We start from the raw sequence: 23,564 nt of genomic DNA, 5'->3' as shown, positions 1-23,564 counted from the left end.
TCAAATGCTTTGCTAAAGTACAGATAGGTTGAATGCACAATTTTCCCTTCTTCAAAAAATTTGTGCCAGCCAAAGGTATGTTATGCCAAATCCTGACACCTCTTCCTTGATTGCCTCCTGGACATTTTATTCTGATGTTCTGTCAGATAAGGCCAATTCCAACCCTGCAGCAGCTCAGCTTGAGCTGATTTCCGATGGTAGAGCTCCTCTAAGCAAGGGAAGGATATTTTTACCATATTTTTCTATTGCTGAGAGTCTCTAGTCTGCTTAAGGCTATCTTATGTAGTGACAAAAGCCCTTGAACTTGTCCTGTACCAGTATGTTATGACAGAGCTGATCCTGTTGTTGCAAAACCCAATTTGACCTCATCTGATGGGTAAGAGGCTGCCCCAAGGGTACTATCCCTGTTCTTCTTAGTTCTGTTTCTGCAATTCAGGTGGATGTTGATTCTAAATACATTCACCTACAGTCCTGAAGTCATACTGTTTTATCTCCTGCTGCTTGTACAAGATAGAACTTCTGGTTGAGCTTCTATGACCGTGAAAAATGGAGTCCTCAGTGCAAAGACTCTCCTTTGTGGTCATCCAGACTGCACCGTGCTCTTAGAGTAGTGTAGAGAGCTCTTTCTGCTGATGAAGAACCTCACTGGTCTCTAAGATTTTAAATCAGTATAGGGAATTAAAAAGTGGGTAGAGGGAGCAGATGAAAAGGGTCCCTTGTTCCTCTCTTTCATCATGAAATAGAAAAGTATGCCACTTCAAACCCCTGGGTAATAGCTGAAAGCTCTAATGCACTACCTTGTATATTGTTGAATCTAATAATTTTCTGGCAAGTGTCCTGTCTGAGAGTGTTGTGCAAAAATTTACTACTTTTGATACAAAATGAATCAACAGCACAGTTCTGTGACAGAGATGTCTGAACAAAACCTTTGGTCACGCTCAGTCTTGTACAGTTGCCGAGAAGAGAGACCTGGGATATTTACTAGGCTTGTCTCAGTAAGGGAGATAGGAACCTTCATCCTTCTCTCTCTGTTTGCACAATGGAGAGGAGGCATTGAAAAACATAGAGTCCCTCTAGAGTCTGGGTAATGGCTAATTACAAACTGTTTGAAAGACAAGTTGACAGGTTGCTTATTCTTCCCCATCAGCCAGTAGACTGAGTTGGGTGTGAGTGCAATTGCATGTACTGTGATCTCTCTGGTGTAAGCCTTCTATAGGTACTTTGGGATGCTTTTACTGCTAGAGGCATACTGGCTTTGTGGAAGCTGTATGGCTGAGTGCTTCTCCCCATGGAAAGACTGCTGGCTGAAGGAGATTAGTTCCTTGTGCTGTGAACTGTTTTTTTTTTTTTTTTTAGAAACTTGTCAGGATTATCCTTCAGCTGTTTCTGGGGATCTCTTTTTCTGTATGCAGTTTGTGTGTTGTACTGGGGAGAAAAAGAGGTGCATAAGGGCCAATTTGTTGCCTTTATTTACCTTGGGATGGGGTTTAGATGTGAATGAGACTTGAGCTGAGGTGCCAGATCTTCTACTACTTCTCTCCATGGCCCCAGAGTGTGATTACCTCAAACTGTTTGGGATGATGCCAGTGGCATGTGTTTCTGGTAAACAGCGTTATTGGAATAACATTTGTGCTATAATTTTAAATGCCAGCATAGTTTTGGGGTGGCAGACAATTAAGATAATTTGCTAACTTTTTGTAGGGATTGAGAGATTAGCAGTTTTTAGTGCTTTTCCAGTGTCTTGCTCACCATAAGCTGTCAACTTAGTTTAATTAGTATGTGGAAAAGAACATTCAAAGCCAGGTCAGTCCATGATGGATCAGTTTTTAAGAGCTGTGATTTAAGTGTGACTCTGGTTATTTAGCCTTCTGAATCTTGGCAAATATTTTCTATTAATTAAAAGTTCCAGAATTTTATAGCAAACTATCTGGTACCTATGTCTAGAATTCCTTTCTTGGTGTTATGTTAGATTGTTTTCAGTAAGGTTGATTGTGTGCATGTGACACACAACAGATAGGACTCAATGTAATAGTGTAGGTGTTAAAATCGTTAGTTCTTTTCTAGCTGTTAGGTGTCTCTGTAAGTCATTAGTCTCCATTATTTTAATTGGAAATGGAGTACTGTAATACATCAGGATCATAGGAAACAACCACCGAATAGGAGATTTTTTTAGATTTTGGAATCATCTTATGTATTTGCCCATGAGGAGACTAGAAGTTTGTCAACATATGATGCCCCAAACCTCGTAGTACCTCAGCTTAGATTTTACTTGCATGTATTTAGCCTGGTCTGCTTGTGTTTTCATTCTAGTTGTTTTCTGTGCAGGAAAAGCCATTGCAATACCTCTCACATGCTTACTCGTGCTTATGTTCTCATTGTTTTCATACCCGAGAAGAAATGTAAATGCTTTTGGCAAATCCACGCTGAACTTTGTAAGCAGGTATGATATAAATAAAAAGCTTGCTTTATTATTTGTTGCAATGTATTTTACAGATGAAGGAATGATACTGGGGTTTCCACACCTCTCTCACTCCAGTTCTCAAAACTTTAAACTTCATAGATCTTAGTCAACTTTTATGAATTGATGAAAATAATCTTCAGCATCTCTCAGATTACCCTACCAAGTTTCTGAAGTAATCAGGAGTAAATTTCTTCAAGAGCAGTTGATTAAACACTTAATCTTGTCTCTACCATATAGTCTTATTATAGGTGAATTATGGTAGCTCACAAAACATGTTGCAGTCAGACAGGTTCATTCTGAATGAAAATCTGGGTTTTCACTAAGGTCCTAACTCCAAATTGGTTTGTACAGAAAAGGCATCCTTACAAATTCATAAATGGAAAAGCAATGCATTGTGAAGAGATGTCCAATAGTACTATGGAGACAAATATTAAGTGCTTTTTCCTTAACATCTTTATTAATTATATGAAAAGTCAAGTAAACAGCATATTAGTTAAATATAGAGGCAATGCTAAATGCAGAAACTTTTGCAAATGTATGAGTTTGTAGTGGTTTGGACTTTGTTTTCCCCCAGAGGATAAGAAAAGTGGTAGACCCCAAGGGGTGGAAACCCCTGGAAGTTTTGAAATTCTGTCCAATGAGCGCTCCTGCAAAAATGTAAACATACCACAACCAAACGGAAGAGAAGAGTTGTAGTTTTAGGTTGGAAGGAAGCAGCCATGTTGTGAAAGGCCACGAGGAGAGGGCAGGAGCCCTCTGGGGGGGGCCTCTGCCCCCCCCCAGCCCCAGCTGGGGGCTACAGAGACTTGGAACAGTGTTAAGCTGGACTATGTGTCTGTAGCCGTGAGCTGGAGGATGTTTTCCATCGTGAGCGAGCAGAGACAGAGCAGAAGTGGTGGCAGCGTCCAGAGGTTATGGCTAAAAGCCAACTGATAAGACCTGAACCAGGGAAGCAGCAGAAACAGCATGCAGCCAAGGAAGACTCAGAGCTGCTCAAGCCGAGGTAGAGAACCGGCAGCAGAGAACAGAACTAAGTTTCTACAGAGAGAAAGCTTGGGGGTAAGGACTGCAAAACTCCCCTAAACCTCGTTGGAGATCCCTCCAAAAATGGAGGGGGTGGACTCTTACTGATTAGAAGTCCTAAATGGGTAAAGGAGCTAAGAAGCTCGGTCGTCCTGAGAGCTCAGCCAGGACGGAGTGTGGGAGGTTGGCCTTAGGGGCCCTCCCTTGCTGCAAGCTACAAAGAAGCTCGCAGCCTGAGACAGGGCACAGAGGCCCTGCAAGGAGCTTGAATCTCCTGGAGATACCAGACCGTCACGAAGACCCCCTGTGCTTCGTGATATGATGTGGTGAAACGACCTTGTCTGGGGTTACGAAGCCCACAGAAGACCCCTCGGTTGGTTGACGACGGGGCTGAGAGGAGCTTGGATACCTCCCTCGTGAGTGCTGGCAGAGATCCAGCAACAGCTGCATGCATGAGAGAGCCTGCTGCCTTAGAAGAAGCTGCTGCCCTGAGAGACTGGAAGGGATCTGTCCTTCTTTCCCTCCTGGACTTTTATTTGGAGGGGAGAAGAGATCTGATCCATTGTAAATACTTATGTCATAGTAGAGATAGCTAAGGTTGTATATAATGTATTGTAGTATTTATTTGTATAGTCATTGTAATATATTCCCTTTCCCCCATTCTGAGTCTGGTTGTGTTTTGTCTGGAAAAATCCATCTCACATTAGGTTGAGATGTGGGAGGGGGAATGGAGGTAGAGAATTGGATTTTGGGCTATCTCAAACCATGACAGTGTGGGAAAAATTCTAAGGTGTCTAGAAATCTTTGAAAATGCGTAAGAAACAAGAATTCCCCCTAATTTTCCAGATTTACTCTGCAAAAATTAGTATAGATAACATATTTGATGCAAAAAATAATTGCAAGTTTAATTATTTCATATGTCTTTTCGTACCTTCCTGAACTATTGTTGCTTACCTGGTGCTTGAGAACCATAAGCATTTTTGGTGCCTTAGTTCCAAAGCATTAGCAGTGACCACAAATCTGTGTAGACTTGAAGAAGGTTTGACATATTGATTCTGCCTGAAGGGAAAACCCTTAAAAGAATTTAGGGTTTAACTTTCTGAATTAGACTTAGAATTTGAAGATCTTGGCTTGTAATTGTAAAATATCTTGCCCTTGTGATGCTTCTTGATATCAAGCTACCTTAGATGGAACTTACACAGTATAGTCTGTTAGCAGACTAATAAATTCATGTGTCCTACATTGTTGTAATAGTGATGGCATGTTTTGTAACTTTAAACTGTTTATTTCAACCAATGTTGAATATACAATTTTTCTAAGGTTTTTGGAAGCTATTGACATCCCCCCATAATTTAGGACTGTTAATAAATACTTGCTCATATCACAGCGAGTCTAGAAGAAACAGTAACATACTAGAAACCTGATGTTCTTAGTGGAAATAAGACAAAAGTAATTCTGCTAAAGTAAATTAAACCTTTTTTAATGACAGTATTTTAAAACCCAAAGGGATGCAAATAGCTGATATGACAGATTGTGTATGTAATAGTCTAAACTAACCATGAATACACCATCCCTTTTAAGATGGAGCTGAAAAGAAGTAGTTAAAATAACAATACTTTCAAAGACCGAAAGAGAAATTTTAGTTTTTTGGTGATTATTATTCAATCACCTATTAAAACTGAATAAATATGTGGTAACGTTCCTTGAAAGTCAATAAACTTGCACAACCCCCTGAAATCTAATGTGGATTGATCTATCAGTTTGTGATCACTGTACATTATGAACTACGTGAAAATACACATGCACAGGGGCACAGTGAAAGTTTGGTTAACCTTAAATTTGGAATTCCCTTAACTCTCTGGGTTTCATCATGTAGTCTTCTTAATTTGTCAATAATTCTTTTTCTGTTTATTCACATGGGAGGAAGAAAGAGTGAAGGAAAACATGAAAGAAAGCTTCTGGAGCTTTCATGGGATGCTGGTATGCCAAAAAAAAATTAAAAAAAAAAATCAGAGGGTATCTGACAAATTCTTTAGTCTTAAAACTATTTGATTAGGCACTTCATCAATTTTACCACCAGTGTTTGTATTGGAATTTTCCTCAGACAGACTAATATTTACTCTACTTACAAATCTCAAGTATTTACCCCTTTGGAACCCAGGGTCAGGATTTCTGGACTGACACCATGGCCTTGGCCTTTGCAGCTCCAGCAAATGGAGTGGAATAATGGAGTATAGGTATTATATGGTCTGCATGAATGCCTTTTATTCCTGCAGTGTCTCTTTTGCTCTTCTGTACTGTATTACATGCCTGAAGTAATATTTCCCTATGATGGCACTGCCACTTGCCTAGAAAACTTGAGTAGCACGTAAGACCCTAGGGTTCAAAATGTAATTGCCAATTCACCTTTCTTGGCTTTCGTGTGGCCAACAGCCTGGATTTGTCCTTGGTGGAGGGGAACAAGAGTGTTCGAACTTTGGGAGAACTATGCTTACTTGATCTAGATGTGAATTTGCCCCAACTCTTCTCAATAGGTGAGTTGCTACAGAGTGTTCACAAACACAAAGTGCAGTGCCATGAGATTTGACTAGTCTAAATTTAGCCAAGCCATTAAAGCTACTAAAAAATACTGATATCATTTCTTCGTGTTTCTTGAAAGATTTTCAGTAGTTTGTATTTCTTTCATCTTTGTCATGTGTCTCTCAACTTCTGCTTTTCAATTCCTTAAGTTAACTTTGTGAAAAATTAAAATAATTTTAGAGGATTTTTTTAATTTTAAGTTTTATTCCCATGGGCCCTGTGCCAGTAAAATGCTGGCAATAGTATTTCTGATTAGGCTTTTGTTTTATTATCTAATTCTTTAATTCACCATAGTCATCTCTTGGTTGCTAAGAAGGATAGACTGCCTTCAGAGAACTTTCTGGGAGATGGTCCAGTTCCTTGCTTGCCTATTTGAATCTCAAGTTTGCTGTTAGAATTATGCAGTGTTATAGGATAACATAAGTCAGATGCAAAAACCCCGCTTCGTTGGTTGGAAGACAACTGAGCACACATGCTCTCTGCAGAATAATATCAAATAATATGCTCAGTGCTTTGTATCTCACTTGTGCTTCATTACGTGATCATGTGGATTTCTGTTTTGCTCACTAAGACAAAGCAGTATAATAGTGTTTTGCTATGCTGGGTGTTGTGTGAAGATGATTAATTTGTTAATCAGGTTATTGGATTTGATATAGGGGAGCTTGATGAGACTTACAGACTAAGTAAATAAAATGAAAATTTCAAGGGTATTCGCTGGATATATTTTGATTATAGCATAGCAGAGGTTGACTAGATACTGGATAAAATAATGGCATTTTGACTAATTTGTTTTAGGAAAAGTGAGACTAACAACTCTCATTAAACCAGCAGCATCAGAGACCCAAATGCATTTTGTTTGAATGCATCTGGACCTATTACAGAACACATGTGGCACTTGCTACAGCCCATTAGCTCAGGTAAAATATAATGTTGTGTAGTCTGGCCTGGGCTGTGCCTGGCTGCTTGTTTGTGTTTAAATTGGGAAGAAAACCACACCAATTCCCTCCCAGAACAACTGGGGCAACTAGGCTTTATAATGAACTGCAGATGTAATATTTTCTTGTTTTCAGCGTTACAAAGACTGTAGGGGGCAAGATCAGATGGTAGAAAGCAATAGGGATGATCTAGTTAGGAAAAAAGGAAGAAGAGACCAAACACTTTGGTGTAAAGCTTTACCCTTTTATCATGGTGTTGTTGAGAGGAATTCTGTGCATAAAACCTGCTCTTGGTATCAGTATCTTGCTTTGGAAATTGATGAATCTGAGGAAAAACTGGAAACAAGGTGCAGTCAAACACCTTTCTAAAATGGGGGTGAGTCAGAAGCACTTTCTGGCTCTGAACCCAGGACCTCCCAGTTCCAGCCATGAAGCTGTGTGCTGAAGCAGTAACTGCTGAACTAACAGTTTATGCTCAAGTGTTCACTCTTTTAATTATTAAGGAGACTTTCAGTTTTTTCATGTTTTTGTGACACCTGGATTTTCAGGAACCTTTGTTGTATTTATATCCACTTGGTTCTGAACTTGAAGCCTGAATTTTGATGCCACCTCTGAAGTGCTGTGGTTCCACACAACTGCTGAAGTTTTTGAGAAACTGTGAAATGTCTCCTTTTTCTGCTTTCAAGATAGAGTTGTATCAATACAGTTTTGTCTGTGTGCTAGGATCTGCACTATAAATCTGTAAGTGTATTACATGCAAGTGTGCGTACTGCTAATGCGTTTTAAACTAATTTTCCTCAATAATCACTTCTTCACACATCTTACCTTTGTAGAGTTTATTGTTTTGCATATTGAGTGATTTCACAAGTTCTCCCACCATCAAAAGTTCTCTGGAAATAAGTAAAATATAGAGCTCTTACTCTGGGGTCAAACCTAATTTTTTCTTACTGTTTAAAAATAATTTTTATTCCCATGAGAACTTTCACAACTTGCTTTATTTTGACCTAGTATTGAAGTAAAATGACATATTAGTGTCTTTAGTGTGTTACATAAGCTAAAACAATGCCAGAAGCTGAGAAATACAATGTTCTGGTCTTATCTTCCTTTTTTTGTGGAGGCTCTGCTAGCAAAAAAAGTTCTTGTGTTTTCAGAGCTCTAATCCTTTTTTCCACTGACTTTCTTCAATGTAGACTGGATATTAGAAGTTGAAGTTGTCCAGGCCCTGTGCACATAAGGATCTCAATTCAGATTAGTAGTTATTTTGAGCTTCATATACCTACTCCTTCAAAGCAGACAATTTGGAATGGGCTGCCCAGGGAAGTGGTGGATTCTCCATCCCTAGAGGTTTTTAAGAGGAGATTGGATGTGGCACTTAGTGCCATGGTCTAGTAACCATGGTGGTAGTGGATCAAGGGTTGGACTTGATGATCTCAGAGGTCCCTTCCAACCTGGCTGATTCTATGATTCTATGAATTGTGGTGCTCTAATCCACCGTGGTTCTTTCTCCAGATACTGCACTGCCTTAGTTTCATCAGACCTGAGGAGAACCTGGAATGTCAGTGTAGGATGAAAAGTAGTGGCTAAAGGTAGACAAGGAGGGAAAAGCGTGACAGAAAATGCTGAAACTTTGCAGATTTACTATTGGTAATGAGCACAAGTGAAAAAAAAGAGAAACCTGAAAAAGAAGTATTTTGAAATAGATATATCTAAATGTAAACTGGATAAATAGTGAAATATTTATACTTTTTCAGTTCTGGGTGAACTCTCTGTTGTAAGAATTATCTTCTGATTTGTAAAGTCAATGGTAGTACTGAGAATTTATCAGCCTATTAAGAGAAAATATATCATTAGCAAAAATCACAAGACACTTACTACGTCCATTGTTCCTGAAAAATTAATGATTTGGAGAGCAAGTTATATGGCTGGATGAGCTCCATGGTTTTCTATTTATTAATTCTGATGATCTCACATTAAAAGTTCATTTGGCAGCACTATAAATAGGGAGTTGGGTTGGGTTTTACCTTGTTTCTTTCTCTAGAAGATAGATTTATTGCTAATAAGCATCACCGAGGGAGGTGAATAATGTCTTTTGTTTCAATAGTCATTCAGCAACACAACTGCTTATTACTAGCTCAGTGAGTCAGTGTTTTCAGAAATTACTAACAATTTTATATGCCTCCATTTCTGGCTACCCAATTTGAGAGGCCATAAAAAGGCCTCTGTGGGGGGTGGTTTGTGGTTTAGTGATTTGGTTTTTTCCCCTCCTTGTTTGTTTGGCTTTTTTTGTTAGTGGTTTTTTTTTTCCTTTTTTTCTTCCCCTTCTAGAAATCTGGATGTCGAATACTTAGTGCATGTAAAATTCAAGAGAATCCATCTCCTTCAGTGCTGCAAAGGGGATAAGAGGCAGTTCTAAAATGTATTGATGACTTTTCCATGCTCTGAGATGATAGAGAAGGACACTTGATTCTTCAACTTTACAATAACTTCCATGAAATATTTAATGTTCATCTGATGATTTATTCTTCTCTGCATAATGCAATCTAATAAAATGGCTTGGTAAATTATTTACATTGTACTGCTGCTGATATTTCTCTCCAAGTGCTTTCCAGCAGTAGTTGTTTCTGCTTTTTACCAGGAGAGACTTTAAAAGGCACATCTTGTCAAGAAAACAGAATTATAACTTGTCTTATTTGTATCTGTGTGCTTTATAATGTGTGTGCTGGGTAGAAAATACTAATGAGGCAAGAAAAGAGGGACTTAAAATCACCTGGGAGACCCATGCTCAGGAATGAGAATAAAGCCCCAGACTTTGCTGGGGCTTGTGAGTGTGGCTCTGAGGGCTTCTGACGGCTATATTGGCAGGATGAATATATGAAAAGGGCATTTTAGAGAGGTTTTTGAAGCAGCATCAGCATAGAGTGAAGAACAGTAAAGGACCTAAGCGAGATGCCTGAGGGTGATGATCCAGCACCACTGCAGAACTCTGAACAGCTTGCAAGGTGGTTGTGGGTATGCTTTTACTCCTGTAATCTTGTTTTAATAGGATGTATGTCTGACAGCCAGTAGTGAACATGGCAGCAGTGACAACGGAGGGAGGGAGACTGCCAGTTCTTCCTAGGGAAAAGAAGGTCTTCAAGTCTTTAGGTCTCATGAGTTCTGCTGTTGGTGATCTCCCTGGCTGCCTGAAAACATGCTCAAGTAAACACAGGAAAAGGAGATCTGCTAATGCTGACCTTCCATCAAAGGTTCCACTTGCTGTCTCTGTTACTTCCTCTCAGAGCATGAGGTAGGAGAGCAGAACAGCCCTTCTGCCTCCTGCAGAAGCTGACTGGCTTCTCACTGTGACAGCTGAATTATTGTGCTACTCTTGTAGTGCAGTGGGGACCAGCATTTCCAAATTCATAGGAGGGAGAGGAGCAGGCTAATGTTTACATTTCTCTCTTGATCAGTCTTTGAAAAACTCTTCTAAAGGGGAAGAGTGATTCTCAGTTCCTAACCATTTGTCCAGCAAAGGTCAAAGGACATTCTTAAATGTGGCATGGCTTAGCTTCCTAGATAGGATTAACTGGGATAGCCAGGTGTTAAGGTGACCAATCGTAAATTATACTAACAAACAACCTGAAAATTTTATTTCAGGAGTGAAGTGCTATGGCCTGAGATAGGCCAGAACTGACTTACAGATGAATCCTGTACTGTCCCTATTTGATATAGAAAAATAGGCGAACTTTATACATAGATTAGCTAGACTGCTTATGCTAAGTATTATTATGTCAAACCATATGCTTAAGAAATCTTTTGCCAAATTTTGTTTGTTAAACCAGATGCTTGAGAAGTTGTGCTATACTATTGTGATTGTCTGCAAGATATTTTGGGGACCTTTAGAGGACCTTGCCCAACCGAGGCCTGGACTCTGGCCATGCCCTGGCCCTGGGTAGTCAGGAAGACTATCACCAGATGTTTCCGCATTACAAAATATGCAATGTGCTCTGACTTGCCAATTTGGCCCTATGAAAGGTGGATGGACCCCCTCACAGCAAAGATGGGGACCTCACCTACAAGTAGATGCACTGCGTAGGATTTCCCTGTCCCGTTGCTGTGACTCAGGGCTCCCCACCGAATGAAGCGGCCTGGATGATGGTAATGTATTAATGGGGTAACTGGTGATGTATCTTTTTAAATCACTATTCTTTGCTTGTATAGTAATGATTAGATGCATTACCTTGCTTTGTTTGTGGCCTAAACATTGCATGTGCTAAGCTTATTGCCATATTAAATGCATTATTTTGTTTTTGTGTTGTCTTAATACTGCTAGTAAAGTAAGACCATTCCCTCTGTTGGTGTCTGTGTCCTCTCTATTGCCCATCAATTGGCAAAACAAGGAGATAGATTTCCCACCTCCTCTTTTGGTAGGGGAAGAGGAAATAAAGTCCCTGTGTACAGTGGAGGACTTTTCTTGGGTTGCAAGGATGTGCTGTGCAGTCTAGAATCTAACTCAGGGCATCCCCTGAGAAGAACAAGATAGATTATTCTCTCAGAAACAGTGGCAAAAATTAGGAATAATCTCAGTCAGTTGACTTGCATTGGTATGAGAAAAGAACAAGGACCAACCAGTAAGGCTGATTAGGTAGTTTAACTGCTGAGTTGACTTTAATTTGCTTGCTGACAGGTCTCTAACTGCTGGTGCTCAAAGCTGTAGTAATATATTTTGGGACAAGATATACTCCACTTTGTGAGGTACAACTACTCCAAGGATAAAAATTGTGCAGTGGTTTGTAGGAGATAAGGTGTAACAATATCTGGCCCCTGTTACCTGTATGGGACCTGGATGCCTGTACATGCTTGTTGACTCAGTCCAACAGTCAGAATAATCCTGCCGACTTTCAGCACAGCAGACCATGCCCACAACTGAGAGAAATTCTCTTGGTTATTTTTATGCTTTATTATAAAGCAACAACAACATATTGCTGCAATTTTTTTAAAACTTTGCAAAGCCTGAGCGACATGTTAGGGTTCAACTGTGTTGCAGACCTTGGAAACTTTCAAACACGTAGCCCTTTTGGTCACCACTGGTAGTATTATGGGGCAGAAGCCTTCCCAGAGAGCAGCTTGGAGACTTCATCAATGGGCTTATTACTCAACTGGGGGCTTCAGATACATTCCTAACAATTTCTGTGCTAAGCCAGTTGCCCCTGGCTTAGTCATATCAGAGGCATACCGCATATCTGACAATCTCACATTAGACTCATTTAAATAAACAAATGTATAGGGCAGTGAGGGATAGGGAGAGCACTGCAATTTTTTTCAAAGGCTTTTGGCATGAGTTGAAGTGCTTCTTTATTCTTTCTAAGAGAATCCAGACTTGTTGCTTTAGGTCTCCCACGAGTTCTTTGTACAAGGCTCTTGTGAAATTCTGTTATGCATTTAGAAATATTCAGGCTTTCAAATTCTGTAAATCCATGGTACCCTTTCAGATCTCCGTGTGATGAAAAAAAGCTGACAATAGACTGATCTTTATCTCATGGTCTTTATATATAATGCAACCTTATATCTTAAATAGCTTGCAAGACAAGGAAAATTAATTGTTCTTGTACATCAGTGATCATTTCTCCTATCAGTGCCCACCCAAGTCAAACACTCTTGTAAACAGAAAACCAGTGTCGACAAACAACTGACCCATACCTGCATGTTGCTTGTATACAGGTCCTCTCTTCTGTGCAGCCACCCATCAAAAACTGAGTTGGCAGTGGTAAATGCTGACAGGTTCAAAGGGCTGTCACAGATATAATCTGCAGGAGGACATCTTTGAATTCACTTGTACATCTTACAGAGGTGATAATGAACATAATTGGCAGATGATAATAAATAAATAAATTTCTTAATAAATACAAACACATCCTATTCCAGCATTAACTACTGCAAGTCATAGAACTTACTATAGTATTGCTGCAGTACATAAAAATGCTGAAGTCTTGTGTGAGTAGAAACTAAGCAAGAACGTGAGTGAGATTTGAGGGCGTATGAAGTCCCAGGAGGAAAAAATGAAATACATTGAAATATGATTTCAAGTTATCTGGGTCTTCTAAGACTATTTCTATTACTTCTTAATTTCCTTTGCTCTTTGTTGGATATTGTTTCCTTATCTGGTATTCTCTCAATTATTAAAACCCAATTACTGTTTGTTTGGTTTTTAAAATTAATTATTTAAAATTCAGAATGAAGCATAAGAGATATCAAATAGCTGTGTCCATCACAAATTTTTTTGTACCTTATTAAAATTCCCATTAGTTTCTCATACAACTGCTAGCCATCTCATTTTCTTCAGAGGAATTAATTTCAAGATTTGTGCACTTGTATATGAGATGGAGAAAATCTATTTCTACAGTTCTGTGTGCTATGAGCACCATTAGACTTGTCCTTTGGTTGAGGGAACTTTGGCACAATTTTATTCTGGGTGGCTGTTCAGGTCACTGCGACATTCAGAAATGGGCCTGATTTGCATTAGAATATTTAATTTGCAGTGCTGTGTCATTACACTTGTCTGTGCCCAAGAGAAGAGAATTAAAACTTCAGCAGAACTCTTTTCTTGCATGTCTTCATGAATTATTTTGTTGTAAGAGTCAATGTGGCCATACTGTTATCCACTGGCTCAGGATATGCGCTGGATTTTTTGGGGGCTAGTGTCTTGGTGATACTTGGATTTTTTTGCCCTGGGGGCCCATGAGAAATAGTATTATAAATTTCTTCTGAAAGCATAAAAAAGTTAGACTTTCATATTCATATTATTATTGTTATATATTTCCTACTTAATGTTGGACCAATTTTAAAGGGTGTTTTGATTTCCAACGCTTCTCTAATGCGTGCTGACTGGGCTGACATCACACCATGCAGTGAACAGCAAGGTTCCCTATGTCTCCAGAGGGATGCCAAGTTATGCTCCTAAAATATAAGTTTCTTTCAAAACAAAATGAGACTGTAAACCTTCCTCAGGAAAGCAGTCTCATGTCTGGCAGGAAGGTGAGGTCAGATGCCAGCCATGGTAGTACAGGTGCTGCTGCAGGACTCTGACACATGCAGTACTGAGCTTAAGCACACATGTGCGTGTCCTGTTTCTGGCTGATGAGCACTGTCTGTGGAGCAAATTCCTAGATATAGAGGCAGGGCTAGAATGTGTCCTGTAATACTTTCCAAGTTTCTCAGTGTTGTTGCTGGAGCCGAATTTGTTTGTCCCGAGTGGGAGGTACCCAGGCTGCACATGCTGTAGAAGAGAGAGTTAGGGGGAAAGGGCAGTTGTTCGAGTGGACACTAAAAATAAGAGGCCTGTAGGTAGAATAAGGCTTGTTGGACCTACTTCTCTGTGTCAGGAAAATGAGGAAATAAGTGAACTTTGCTCTGGGAAAGGCCATTCCCTGATTCTCTGCACAAGAGCTGCTACTGTCCCATCTGCCACCCAGTGGCAGCTAGTATGACTTCCAAAAGTTCTTGGTGGAGAAGTCAGCATCCCTCTGGAGACACAGGGAACCATACTATGCACTGCATGGTGTAATGTCAGTCCACCAAGCAGGTATCACAGAAGCACTGGAAAACAGAATGCCCTTTAAAATTGGTCCACTATTAAACAGGAAAGAGAGGTGATGATAATATGGATATGCAAATCTAAACTTGAATGCATTTACGAATTGTTAGCTTCATTGCCTCTTGGGGCAGAAGGAGTCCCAGGGAATTCCTGTGCTGACTAGTTACTGACTAGTCTATTCTTTGTACTTTACAAGCTACTGGAGACCTCAAGATCGAAAGTTGAGAGCAGGAAAATAGGTTTTGTTGTTGAAGAGTCAAAGAATACTTTCAAAAATACATTGGCACCTAGTTATCTCTGGAAATTTGAAGTAGATGGCATTTGCATATTTATGTGCTTCTGAGTGTTAACCATTATGTAGAATTTTCAAAGAACACTTAATGTGCATCAGTAGGTTCTTCTGTTCTGTCATTACCAAACCAACTGATTTGAGATTCATAGCATGGATACTTAAGAACCTCAGAAACTGTAAAACTTACTTTTCTGGATCCCAGTCTAGTATCTTCTCTGTAAGAATATGCTTTCTCAATATTTTTCTTGATTGTGTCTGCAATAGCTTTTGATTTATTTGACTGATTTCTCAAGGTTGCTAATTCTTCAGTTCAAAAAGCCTCATTTTCCTTGATGCCATCATGCTGATATATTAGCAGAATAGAATGTGTTGACAGTCAGCTGTTGCATTCATTACTAACTTGCTTTAGCTGGTTGTCCATTTCTAAAACTTTCCTTTTGTAATATGTTACATTAATTTTTCTTATAAGCTAAAGCTTGTAATGATGAAGGTAGGCTGGAGTGGGAGCTGATGGTCTGCAAGAACTTACAAAGCATATGGGCAGCTGTTGGGAAAATGTGTAAAAGTGTGTCTTGTTCAATGGTTGACCTTAAGCATTTATTTATTTTTTTTTTAATTTAATGTATTTTTTTATTACTCAATTTAAACTTCTTAACGTACACATGAAAGAGGAATCACATTTGCTTGAGGGGACCACTGACAGTATGGATTGCTTTAAAATTGTTTTTCATTGGAGTATTATTAAAGGCAAAACCTAGCATAAAGAATTTGAATTAAGGACATTTAACAGCAGGAACATAGCAGAGACTCAGGGGGGAAAAGGCATTTATAATATAAATGATGATGGCCAGGGTATTTTGCATGTAGACAGTGCCACTAATTAACAACTGCGAGGTGGCCCAGGACCGGGACTGAGCTCAGAGGAAGACGAAAGTCCAGATGGCAGGCTGTGATCGGGAAGTGTGGAGCGTCAGACTGTGTTACAAGGTTATTGCAAGGTGAGAACAGGGATTTTTTTTTTCTTTTTTTTTGTTAGAGCAAATGCTCTAAGAGAAACTTCATGGGGTTGTGATGATCTGCTGCACAGATAGACCTAGCTTTAGAGCTAAGCATACCTTCCGCTTTTCTCCCAGGGTTTTGCGACAGAAATGTTGCCTGGGAGATATTTAACTGCTGGAAAAGAGAAGTGAAAGCTGTTACATGGAAGCAAATGTAAAAGCAAATATTTCATTTATCTTGTGTGCTAGGCATTTAGCTGAGCAGTTCATAGTCTAGGGGTGATATCATTAATCCCTTTGTGGATGTGCAAAGAAACGCGTCAGCCCAGGAGGCCTGGGAGAGCGTTAGAGAATGGAGGGTGATGCAGAGGCCAAGGTGCTCCCTCCCATGGGCATGGGAGCTGTGTCTTCTGCAACATCTGTTCTTTACTTCACCTCTGCAAAGCTTTTTCATCTTATTGTAGCATGTATCATGTATGCCTTGTTCGTCTCTCTGGGCCTAATGTATCTCAGTACTTTTCTTTCAAGCACTGCATTTCTTAGGTAAGTAATCCCACGTGTTTTGGCAGCATCATCGCTTTGAGAAGTATCTGGCACTACACGGAATACCTGCAGAATTGAGCCATAGAATAGGACATAATTAGGATGACACACATCATGTGCCAATACTCAGTGAAATGTTGAGGTCTCATAAGTCTAATTTTTCATGACATATATCAGTTTTTGACATAAGGTCAAAAAACTTTTGAGAAAAGGTGAAACATTACTGACTAGTGTGTGGGGCAGTCAAATTTCAATAACAAAATTCTTCTTCACACAATCTCTGTTTTGGATGCAAAATATGAATGCATAGCAACCAGAAAGAAAGACCAGAATATATCCTGTTGCTAATACCACTTGGCATGGTTTACAGGTAGATGTTTCATCCCTTAAACTGATCATAGAAGGGTGTCTGTTAATGGTTTTGTCCTATCTAATACTTGATTGGAGTCTCCAAATATGAAGTAAATCTTCTCAGGCCATATTGAATTTCAGATTAAAATCTGGTTTTAGTTTATCTTTTGTGATGCTGTAATAAGATGTGGCTTCCAGACTTAAGGCTGGAGATATTTTTTTTTTCTGATGTTTAGAGTCTATATTTACTGTTCAGCTTCAGTCTGTTAAGAGGAGAAACTTACACTGCAAATTCAGTCCTGGGCTACTAGTTGAGGACAAACTTTAATACCTGTATGTATATTACATGAGAATAATTCATAATGTATAGTATGAGACAAATGCTCTTGCTTACAATTAGAAGAATGCTTGTGAACAGTTTTTTGTTCTTGTTATATAAATATTTGTTATTTGAAACTATTTCACCATACGTAAAATGTTGAGCCAAATGTTTACTATGTGAAAACATTTGCTGTATAGAATCTCAGTTAATGTTCTCAGTAAGCATAACCAAAGATGCTGGAAATAACAACTGCAGGGAATTGATTGAAAATCCACTGAGTATAAAAAGTATAATATCTTTGTACTTTTAGTACAAATAAACTACGATGCTCAGTTGAGTTACTGACTGAAACTTCTGCCACTCAAAACAATTTTGTATATTTGTGGAAAGCACAAAATGACAGCACTGAATATGTCACTTTTTCTGTTTCATTTTTGCCTTGGCATGAGGCAAGAAAAGGGTTGTGGGGCACATTATGGCAGTCAGTAGAAAGAGCACTAAGTAAGATTCCAAAAGCTCTAGTATGATGTTCTAGTGATGATGAAAAATGTCCTTCTATGCAATTTTGGATTAAATTGACATTGAATCATTCACTTTCTATTTCAATATACTTTCTTACAGTAGTAATTTCCTGGATTTTACTGTATGAGAGGCAGCTGCCAGCTTTTCTGTTCTCTATGTGAAGACAGAAGTGTTGTAGTCTGACAGAGCTGACAATGACACTGCATAGACTAAAACTTTCTGTAAAATTTATAAAGCTCTGAGTTTAGAATTTAGGCTAGAGTTCAGCAAAAAACTAATACTAAAGATGATCAAGGGCAAATTTCAAATTGCTTGTGAAACACAAACTCTGAATAACTTTTTCTCAGGACTGTTCTGACAGATTTTAGTCTTCAAACTTCTAGTTTAATTTAATCAGACAAATTTTTTTTGGTTAAAAACTGTTTCATAATAGAAATAAATGCAGCAATATATGAGGTGTAGTGCTGCAAATTCAGGTATTATATAGGCAGCTTAATGGAGTCCTATGTTTATAAAATTTGCTCTTTTCCTCTTTTGTGGACTTGATCTCTTCATAATCCTTGGGCCTATATTTGTCCATCCTTACACTGATGTAAATTGGGAGTAATACACTAATATCAATGGAAAACTGATGTAAAGCCTCTCAGAGATCTGTATTCGAGCTTTTGCCTTTAATTTCAGCTTCCCTTGAATCTTTATAGTAGGTACATAAAGCTTTGTTGCACATGAATTGTGTGTACATGTATATTATATATTAAATGCTTTCAGGTAGTAGTGAAATGTTTTGTAATAATTCTTTGTCGATGATGTAATAAGAAAATACAAAACAGTAGGGAATTGGACCACCAAAGATTTAAATCTAGGGTTTTTCTACTCTTGCACAGTTGCTACTGTGACTGTGCACCAGGGCATACCTGAGTTAACTTTAAATTATCTGGCTTGGCCAAGAGCGCAGTAGTGTGAGGTACCTGCCAAGAGTTTCCCAAGCTTCCAGGAAAGGCATTTCAGCCTTGTGTTGAGCTTGTTGCTGTAGTTAGCTAAGTCTAGTCTGACCTAAATTTGAGACATTGACTGTGCTGCAGAGGTGGTTTTTGCATCACACGGATGCAAGCGTATAACTTACATGGTATTTTGTTATCTCTGTGTCTGATCTGCTGCTTCTGAGGGCTGATGTAAACCCTACTGAGGGGCACATTGAAGTCTAGAGCTGTCTGGGGAAAATAAATATTTATATGGAAAGGTAAGGGTAGTTCTATCTTAGACATTTTTACCCCATCTGACTTGCAGGTACAAGGGACGATGTAGAAAGAGGAGGAGGGAGCTGCTGAAATGTGAAGGTCAGGACATGTAATGACTGGCCTTCTCCATGCACTCTCTGGGCATGGCAAATTCACTTAAGGTAGTTCAGGGGCCAGGAGTGATGTCTAGCCTCATCTGTGGAGGTGGTCAGAGGGAGGTTCTGAAATACCCATTGGGGAAGTGAGAGTGCAGGGTTGGAGTATGCGAACAGAGACCTTTATTTCTGGTGATGAGAAGAGTAGCCATTTGGTAACTTTTCCTAATAGTGATATGGGAGCAGGAGGAGAGAGAAATACCAATTCTGTCTTTGCTTCTGCTAGAAGATATGTGAATTACTGCTTTATCTCTCCTGAATCAGTCTACTGCTTCCAACTGAAATTGGGTTGGAAATTTTAGACGTGTAGCATTCCTGAAGTGAAGGAGCATGTTGGTATGTGCTTCATGTGCAAACCCCTGATTTCTACAAATATATTTATTTCTTGTGCCTTGTAGAAGAGCCTCTTAGGTTAAATGTTCTGATATGAATAACAAAGCAGAGTGACCTTTTGCTGTCTGTGCATACCCAAAGGATACAAGACATGCAGTTTATACTGCTAAATATCTGTGAAGTTATATTGTTGCTGGGTTCATTATTAGTAGGTCTTTATCTTCTAAAATCAATGGTTCCCTCTGTGAGATTTAAATTTTCCATGCAATTGCTTCCCTGTGGTAAAAAAAGATGCCTGATTTAACAGCGACATTTGCTAGAGAGAGATTCACTGTCAGGTGATTCAGTGTGTCCATTATTAGTCTTTACTTTGCTCCCAGGGAGTACTTTTCAATTCAGTTTGCCTCATACTGTGTTTGGCTTGATTTCTTATTGAAAACGAAAATGTTTTACCCTTAGATTCATCAGAGGCTTTTAAAACCTGAATAGTGAGAAAAAAATCATTAAGGTTAAAGGCAAGAATAATGTGTTTGAGAAAATGGGAGCATTGGAATTTTTCACTCTTCGACTCATGCCAGCAGCTTTTCACTTCATTCTCAACAATATTGTTGTCCTTTGCTGTTTGTCTCTCCAATCAGTCATCTGTGGAGCAAGAGAACAAGATGACTGTCTATATATAAAATCATGAAGGTGTCAGATGCAGCTACAGAAGTGCTTGGTAAGATATTTTCAATACGAGTAGCGGAGTTGGTGTTGTAGCTGGTACTGGGCATTCATTCAAAAGGCTGCCTACACCCCACTTCTGTTAATGAAAGGCACTCCAACGTAAGCAACGACAGTCAGAAATGCAGCGCTGATGCGGAGGGTGGGCTTTTTACCAAAGGGATTGTAATTGCCTGGATGGCAGTGCCAGAAAGCCCAAAGTTACATTTCAAAGTACATAAATACTGACTCATGATACATCTATATTAGCAGTTTAGTTTGGACAGAGGACATGCTTTTAAACTGAGCCTCTTGGGTTTTTGCACTTACTGCTTTGGGTTCTCACTGAGGAACAGTCTTGGGCTGTGGAAACTGGTGGTAAAACTAAACTGTCAGGCCTAAACTCCTGTGTGCAGGAGCACACCTGAATACGCTCCAGCTGCTAATGGACTTCCAGCCTGTGGGGACAGACTACAGCAAGTCTGAAGTGCTGCTTCCCCTCTCTCCCTGAGGTATACCCAGTGTGGAAGTGTGCTGCTCAGGACCAAGTGTTCTGCTCTACAGTTGCACTCCAGTTTGCACCATGCTACCCGATGATGCAGATATAGCTGTAAAGTGTCAGCCAAGGGTTTCATCTTGTCTGGCCAGCTTCTTAAAAGTAGTTCTGCTAGTCAGGAGCAGAGATATAGAAGATATGAATCACCCTCTTCTTTAAGGGGGTTCTTGAGATAAGCTGAACCAACCTTAGCGGTCTTCTATTTTTTTTTTTCCCCATAGTCTGTAAAGGAAGGCTAACTTTTAGGCATCCTGTATCTAATTACTAGAGTTAAATGAAAAGAATAATGTGCAAAATGGGGAAGAATATATTCTGTAAGAGACTCAAAATTACAAGAGAATAGAGCAAAACCAGCCATGAGAAGATGACTAAGAAGCTCTTATTCTCATAACAATTACTTTAGAAGAATGTGCTATAATATTAACTAAAAAATATTTTTATTGGGTGGCATTAAACTGAGAAGTTAAAAGAAGACACTATATATTTGGCTGTGGAAATGATAAAAAAAGGAACAAATTTTTTGCATAAGTGGTACATCATTCAGCAGCTCATCAGGAAGTTATGATTATGGGAGGGTTTTGCTTCAAATCATAGACAATTTGCATGTTCTGTGAGAGGGGGAAAAATGGTAGTTAGATATTGTTTGTTTGGAAGGCATACATGAGGTAGTGAAACTCTTCACTAGAAAATGGATGTGCCACTTGACTTAAACCTTTCATTGTCAGTTGGCCAACACATCTGATTGAGTAGGGTATGGTGTACTTGCACCATACATGCCTGTGTTTTGCCTCACAGTAAAATAGAGAGGGAATAATTTCACAAGGTGCATCTCAAAGATTCTTAATTGCTGCTTTTTTAGCAGATATTTTGATTCAGTGATCAATTTAACTTATTTCCAGAAATGTTCTAAAAATGCATTTAGTTTAATCTGTTTTGAATGTTTTTGGTAAGTAGGACTATTAATGGACTCTGTTTGGGTCACATATTCTGATATTAAATTTTATCTTTTTTTTTGTTAGCTTGCAAATAACATCTGATAATGCATTACTTTTAACATTTTCAATAAATCTTTTTATTTTTTATGCAGTGGCATTAATGCTAGAAATGCTGAAAAGAATAGGTTCTTTAGTCAGGCATTTGCGGAGCTTTTAAAATTGATTCTTCGTATTTTTTTTCATTGTGTCTAGCTTGGTTTTTTCTTGTTACATGAGCAAAGATCAGCTCTTTTTAATTCTCAGTCATTTTAATGGGGAATTCAACGTCAATTATGGTTTTAGGTTATCTCTGATATTCTAACGACAACTTAAAGACTCCACTTTCCAGGATGGGTTAAGCAAACACAAAGAAAAACCTTGCAATCCTTCTTTGTGTTGTCTGAAAATGCACTGAGAAAAACTTATCTTTTGATTCCTTGGTTACCACCTGGGGCAACAACAATGTTCTCTCTACTGCACTTTCAGCTGCTTATGACAATTACTGCTTGAAACATAAACAGCTCTGGTGAGACAGTATATTTTTAGCTGGCATCTCCTTTTTCCTCACTGAACAGGAAAAATGTGGGTAGGAGTAAAAGTCAGCAGATACAGTCTTTGCTCTGTTTTGCTCGATATGGAACAGTAAGTCTTGTTTCCTATAGTTGTGTTTAGTGATGTGTTTGCTAATGGGCATGAACCATGATCAACTAATATTTGTTTTAGGCTCACTTGCCTTTTTCCACCCCTCTTTAGTCTAGCTGAGCCACCAAGCCTATTAAGCTGCTGGGCTCTTTCCAGAGTACCAGCAAAGCTGCTACCCACTTCAAACTGATCTGACCATTTTGGGTCACTGTAAATCTTACGTGACCCCAAGTTTGTTGGGTACTGGTTTTGTGTTGGGATTTGTTTATGCGGTTAGCTCTGGTACTCCCACTGAGTCATTCTAGAAAAGGTTAACCTTTTCAGGCAAAGACAAATATTAAGATGAAGATGAGCAGGCTTTATTGTTTCAAACTGTTCACAATGCTGGTTTAAATTTGCCCAGGAAAGAAAATTATCTTACATCTATATTAGAAAATAATGTGGCACAGTAGAAGCAGAACTGAAAAGTAAACCGATGATGAGGACTTAGCATCTGCACTATATGTTTCAGCAGGTTTTTCTTTGGTCTAGTCCTAATACGATACACGGACTGAATGTCCCTTAGTCACTGGAAGGCATCAGGTGAGGTCCTGGACAATGTCTTTCAGATTTTTTTTTTAATTTTTTTTCCCCCAAAAGATTTCCTGATTATGTGCCCTGAAACCTCTACCTAATGTGAAGCACAGCACAGTAAGCAGGGATACTTGGAAGATCTACTTCAAAACCACATTTGAATCAAATTAGGTGTATCCTATGACCTGGAAGGCTGTTGGAAGAAGATCCAGTAATTGTAAATGAAGGCATTCAGGATGTTGGTGCCAAGACCAAACATTTTCTCTTCTGAATTCCTCCTAAACCCTTGTCTTCAGGAAGACTATATTAAGAGTACCAGAGTGTTTGGGGGTGACTTTTTTCTGGTTTCTCCTATTCCTATTCCTATGCTTTGTTTGGGCAACTATTCGGTGAGGAATGGGATGGGAATGTGCTTTTGTATCGTGCAAATGTCCCAGCCATCAAGGACCAGCCATTCTCGCTAGTGACTCTCCCAGAATAAGTATTAGAGGTAAAATAAAGCAGTAGCAGCAAGATAGTCCTGTATGTGAATTTTATTGTCTCTCATGTCTTTGTCTGACGTGAACAGAATGTAGAGTTTTCTTGAGGGTTTGCTGTTGGGAGCAGCTCAGCATTGTGTGACATACTTATAGAAAAATAAAGAGCAACTCTTTACTCTAGGTAGCATTCCTATCTGTGAAGTACGCTGTGAATCCAAGTTCCTCATCTAAGAGGAAGAGGCATTGTGCATCCATCTGAGATACCTCTGCTCTTCTGGAAGGGTCATCTTTCTGTTCTTAGAAGAGAGTCTT

The 23,564-nt window shown here is 39.1% G+C and overlaps 1 long non-coding RNA gene across 1 annotated transcript in view; it reads left to right on the top strand.

Moving 5' to 3' along the window:
- The first annotated feature begins 8,483 nt into the window (after window positions 1-8,483).
- Window positions 8,484-23,564, top strand: part of LOC116784462 — a 32,836-nt gene continuing 17,755 nt past the window's right edge. Inside the window, exon 1 of the long non-coding RNA XR_004356080.1 lies at window positions 8,484-8,585. This is a non-coding gene — a long non-coding RNA (uncharacterized LOC116784462). The remainder of the gene's footprint in view (window positions 8,586-23,564) is intronic.

This window comes from Chiroxiphia lanceolata, chromosome 3 (genome assembly GCF_009829145.1).
Source record: "Chiroxiphia lanceolata isolate bChiLan1 chromosome 3, bChiLan1.pri, whole genome shotgun sequence".
Classification (NCBI taxonomy): Eukaryota; Metazoa; Chordata; class Aves; order Passeriformes; family Pipridae; genus Chiroxiphia; species Chiroxiphia lanceolata.
The sequence above is the reverse complement of the archived record's forward strand: the minus strand, read 5'-3'. Positions and strand labels throughout refer to the sequence as shown.